Raw genomic sequence first — 6262 nt, 5'->3', positions numbered from 1 at the left:
ATGACGCCTCTGGACATGGGCCCATTCACCACTCATCTAAAAACAACAGAACTGATTCATTCAGGGGTCTAAATAGGCTGGTGAAACCAAGGCCCTCTGCAGTAGAAAATCCTTCTGAGGGTATAGAGGAAAGGGAGTGGAACCAGCCAACTTGGGTCCAAAGTGAGTAATATGGTGGGGAGGCGTACATGGCCAGGGTGCATGTGGGCAAAGACAGGCTAATCGAAATGATATGGAACTTATAACTGAAGTGGAAACAAAATTCAAAGAACTCAGTGCTTTCAAATTCAGAGGTACCTTCCATCCCCAAATTTGGGAGGATAGGCACAGGCATTGTAGGTTTGATAGCAAGGTTTTTAAATCAAATATATCAAGTTGGCATGGGCAGATCTAGGATTTAAAGAGGGGTGTAGATAGTACAGCGTATCATCACATATAACACAACACACACTTTCTCCAGGTAAAAAGAAACCAGAAACATTATAATATGCTAGGGATCTAGAGCTGTATTATTCATTTTAAGATTGAATTAAAAACAAATATATCTTTATTGAAATGTGCATTGATATGCTATATCACATAGTATCTACAAAAACACAACAAACTGGAAAATATAATCAAAAGATGTTGTTTCTTTAGTCCTGTTGTTATTAGAATCAAATGTACATCTCTTTCAGATTCATAAAACACTATCTAGCCTTTTTGAGCATCTTGAGAGTGCATCCAATGCTTCACTTAAAGTTATTTCCAAGCTTGCATCAATGTTCACCTGGCTTCTATTCCATCCAGGAGAGCACAAAACAACAGCAGACTCTCCCTATGCCTGAACCTGATCCTGCTGCTTGCAGGGGTGGGGTCCCCCACGGCCAATCTCACTCACCAAAAACTGGCCACGCCACTTCTGGAAGTGGCGTGGCCATTTTTGCTGGCGGACCTGCTCCCCGGCTGGCACTCAGAGGGGGACACTGGCACTCCTGCCTGCCCCCCTGCCCATCGCCTAAACAGGCAGCACAGCCTGACAGGGGGTGCACCAGCACTCTCAAGGGGTGCACATGTACCCCCTATGTGTTGCCACTGTTTCCAACTATTTAGTTGGTCTAATAAAATATATCACATTTACCCAAAGAACCTTGTCTGCCTATGTCCTTAGACCAACACAGCTACAACCAACATCCCCGAATAGCTGGATTAGTGGAATATCATCAAAACCATTAAAAAAAGAGAGAGGGTCATTAACATCTGTGGAATGAGGAATTTAGAAGGAATCAGAAGGCACATCTACATGTGCATATTAATGCAGAGCAATTAACTCTGGTGCTTATTGCGCCAGAGTTTATTGCTCCCAGGTGCTGCATTTACATGCGTGTCTGGGACCCCCCACCCCCAGACCTCCTGCCAACTGGGACTACTCCAGCCTGGCTCAACATGCTGCAGAGGGGCTGGCTGGGGCACTAGCTGGCAGGCAGCCCCTGCACTGAAGCACCCTCATACCCCAGTCAACCACATCAGTGTCCACATGTGTGCTACTGTGGAATAAAAAACTCCACATCAGGATAGTTCTTGTATTTAAAAGTACTATCCTGCTGCAGAATTTATTAGGTGACTCCAGCCAAATAGCTCTGCATGTGTAGAAGCGAGACATTTACTGCGGAGCTAATTAATCTACTCTGCAGTAAGTGCCTCATGCACACGCCCAGGTAAATTATAATAAGCCATGAAGTCAGTGCTGCATGAATAGAAATGTTATTGCCAATGCCAGGCAGTTGGTTTTAATCTTTGGGCAAAGCAGGTATCAAAGGGGGGTGCAACTGCACCACTTCACCCCCCTCTTCTCCCAAATCTGCCCCCACAAGTTGGGGATGGTATCGTATGATTAAAGAATAGCAAATGTAGTGCCTATATCCAGGAATTGATCCAGACAACTGCAAGCCCATTAGTGTAACCTCAATAGCAGGCAAGATTTTAGAATAAATTTTGAGGGCAATGGTAATTAAAACCATGGAGCTAAATAGAAAATGGGAAAAATACAACATGGGTTTTCCAAAAGGTAGCTCATACCAGATTAACCTGATAACTACTTCTTTAAATAAAGGAACATATCTCATCAGTTGGGATTTCCATCAAGTGTTTGATGTGGTGCCACATAAGAAACTATTAGTTAATCTGAGAAAGGTGGAAATTAGTATAAAAATTATGAAGGGAACTGCTAATAGGGGACAACAGATAGCATTGAGAGGGGAAGTATCAGGCTGAAAGGAGTTTATTAGTGGAGTTGCTCAAAAATAGTTGTGGAACCAACCTTATTAAATATGTACAAGCATGTTAGATCAAATTTGCTGCTGAAACTGAATCAGAGGAGATTGGAGCAGAGAGAATCAGGATAATCACCCAGGAAGAACTGGGTGACATGAGGACTGCTGTAACAGAAGTGGGAGGAAATTCAGCAGCACAAAATATAAGTAATAAAGTTGGGTATTAACAATAAGAATTTCTGCTATAATCTCAGGGTTTGTCATCTGGAAACATCAGTGAGAAAGGTCTAGAGACTTTGGTGTACTAGCTGATCTGAGAAGATGACTAAGCCACCAGGAAAAAGGACCCAAGAGAAAAAGCTGTAGTCTACGAAAGCTCATGCCTCACTGAACAAATTAGACTATAAGATGCCACCCTGACTTCTGCACAAAGAGTAGGTGAGAACAAAACAAAGGAAAGAAAATAAAAAGAGTAACCAATAAGCCATCCCTGGATACGAGGAATTGATGAAGTATTGTTATAGACAGACATCTTGATTATGCAATGTTATTTAAAGGCAGTTTAGTGTTTGTATGATTAACAGTAATAAATGCAAGCAGCATGTAAGGCGTAAAAAATCCTGTTTGTAAAAAATAGTGGGAAAAGAGAATGTGCAAGAGTACACATTTATTCCACATATGTTAATATATCACATCTAAAAAAGCTACATTAAAAGAACATTCTGGTTGCAAAAGTCAAGCACTTAAGAGTCGGGAAATACCAAAATTAAGGTTGCATCTACAGTCTTGACACATACCATTGCACATAGGCACTATAACATAGTTTTTAACTTCATGATCACATAGCTGGTATTTTTTGTTCCCATGGGACTCCCATTGTCTTCACAAAATGAGCAATTATTTATTATTTCTTTTTTTCACCTTTATTCAATGTTTGGCCTCCGGCTTTTTTCCACATGCCATCTAAACCCTCTACTGAAACCAGAATTACTGAATTTCCTTAGGTATTTCTATGGTGCTCTCACCCTCATATCTGACTACTTCACTAACCTCAGTGAACTGATCTTCAGACACACCTGAGAGTTTGGGGGCATTTGAGTCAGGGAAACCAAAGCAGAGCAATTAAAGCCAAAATTGGCAGAAGTACCCACTAATTCTGGGTGCCTAACCTGAGATACCCATGTCCTGATTTTCTAGAGTACTTAGCTTTTTTTTTTATAGCCCTTTGTATGTTCAAAGCCACAGATTCTATCAATTTCATTTGCACTTGCAAGTGCTCAGTGTTTCTTCAATCCGTGCACCCAGAATCTCACACTGGACACCCAAAGCACAAGGAACACAGCCAGGGAGGGTCTGTCTGTAAAATTCTTGGTTTAAGTGATTTGCAAAGAGGCACATAGGAAACCTGTGGCAGATGCAGGGAAAATCCAGTATTCCAGGGTGGTATTCAACAGTATTACCCCGAGACCATCCTCTCCCCATTCTCTGGCACCTTCACGAGTTAGGTGCCAACCAGGGGCAGATGGGGGACATGTGGTTCCTGGCATGGCTCCTCAGGCTGAGCTAACCAGGTGATAAGTGTGGCTCCCTGTGAGAGCTCAGCATGCCCAGTGAGCTCAAGCAAGCACACAAGGCAGAAGCACACAGCTAGAAAGGGTGTAGCTGCACCCTCCTGCCTCTTCTCCCCTCCTGGATCTGGCCATGGGACCAACGTCTATAACATACAAGGTTGGAATCCCCGACACAAGAGCTTTCAGTCACTACCTGACCTGACTCACTCCCAGACCATAGTCTGTCCTGTGTACTGAATGGGGCAGTGCCAAATTAAAAATACAGCATGGACTCATGTAATTAACGGTGATCATATCACCAAACTTTACATTCATTAAACGTAGAAGATTACATCAACAATAATTTTTAAAAAAGAACTGAAAAACAGAAATTCTCTCGTGTGGAACCCTGCTGACCTCCAGCGTGGGTCACCAGTAAGATCTGGATTTGTAGACCCACAGCACGCACTTGAGCTAATGGAGCAGCCAGTGCAGTATCTTGAGGCTTGTAATATTGAAATAAGACCTACTTACAGTAAAGAGGTAACAGTTTTTACTGTTGCCCTTGCAAGGGTTTTGTGGCTGGCTTGTTCCTGTTCTCACACCTGGAAGTTCCTGCTAACTGCATCCAGACTGTCCCATGGGATGACAAATTTCCTGGACATTTTACGTGTCCAAGAGGACTTAGTCTATCACAACTGGTAGCAGTGGCAAGCTGTTGTTATTTTCCAAGTGGGCCAGACACTGGAAGAAGGGAGAGGGAGGCTTGGCACACACTTTGCCAGTGAGTTTCATAGCTATTTGCTGGCAGCAGAAAAGTGTAAAGGCTGAACACCTGTGAGTCCAATTCAACATTTGAGAAACAAGTGTGTCACAGTGATCATAAACCATTCTTCCTCTGTGCCTCTGGTCTACCCACCCATTCACACCCCAACTCCTTGCCAATCCCTCCCTCTTCTCTCCACCCAGTCACCAGAGCATGTATGAAGGATATCAGTGAGAACTGGGGACCATCTGTGTGTACAACTATGACTGATGAGAGACAGGATCAGTTTGGCATGTGTCACCAATATGTCACATTATGTGACTTTGTCCACATGGGTCTAGGAGCTGAGTTTCTGCCATTCCAATAGTCTGTGAGAAAGGGCCTTTGGCTATAAGGCTTAAAAGTAGTTGATGATGTTAGCATAGATTTGATGCACAAAGGAAAAAAAGTATAACACTATAAGTGTTACCATTTCAAAGTGACAAAAGCCTCTCCTTCTGTCTGTCTGTCTGTCTCTGAAGCTGCATCCATTTCAGAATGCCTTGGAGACGTTAGCTCATTAGTTTTAATGAGAAGCCCAGACGTGCGTCTGACAACCATAAATTGTTCTTTTTGCATGAGTTTTGTGCGTGTGTGTTTTATGTGTGTAAAAGGGCTCCCTGTGTTGCCCTGTGAAGGGCTTGACTGTGTTACATGCTGACGTCTGCTGTTTAGCCGCACGTCACTCTAGCCTCTCTCTGCACAGTTCCCTTTTTATATGTTGCCCACCCTTTATGAAGTCACTTTCCCCCTCCCATTCCACCCCCATATATTTAACTCTTGTCCAGCTCCTTGTGTGGGGCTTAATTCCACTCCAAATAAAACACCCAAATGAAGTACTGACACTGGAACCCCAGTGTTCAAACTTAACACTAGCAGCAGTACATTCATCCAATCAAGTGTCCACCATTTTCCATAGTCCATGACATATTCCCTCTAAGTTCCCAAATTAGTTTTTTTATTTTACCAATTGCAAGATGGTGAGCTAAAGATTTTCAATCCCTTTAATAAAATCTAGGCCCTCCAATGATACCTACAGATACAGAGAAAGAATAATGCAGCTCCCCTTTTTTCTGGCTCCATCTCTCTGAGCACATTTCATGGCTGGGATTTGAGAGACATGCCATCAGTGGAAGCTACTGGAAAAGGAAAATCCCTGGCTCAGAACGCTTATAGTAGAAAGAACCTGGTTTTGCATGTTTCGTAAAGGAGGGCTTGGAAAACTAGCATTTTAAATGCTCTTCATTCATCAGCTACCCTGAATTGAAATCCCTAGCGTCTGCTGTGGGCACTGGGCACCAGCCACTTAAGTGACCTCACCTCACTGTATAATGGGCTCTTGTCCCTGTGGAGTGTTTTATCTTACATAAGAAATGGTAGGAACAGCAAAAGGCTGTCTACCCTAATATATGTTATCTTAATATTTCTGACTTCCCCTAGTCCTGCAGTTCAAAGGTGACCCACTTCCCCCTCCTCTAAAAATAGCTCTAGGCATTACATGTGCTCCTTGCTTCTGTTGCTTTTCACTGTAACGTATTCCATAAATTGAATACTTTTGCAGGGAGTAGTTCTTCTTTGGTTTTCTGTCTTTGGTTAGTGACAGAACATTATATGGTTCCAGGGGGCTGCTGATCATCCTAACCATAAATCAGCAC

Source organism: Alligator sinensis, unplaced genomic scaffold, assembly GCF_000455745.1.
Source record: "Alligator sinensis unplaced genomic scaffold, ASM45574v1 scaffold198_1, whole genome shotgun sequence".
Classification (NCBI taxonomy): domain Eukaryota; kingdom Metazoa; phylum Chordata; order Crocodylia; family Alligatoridae; genus Alligator; species Alligator sinensis.
This window is presented reverse-complemented; position numbering follows the sequence as displayed.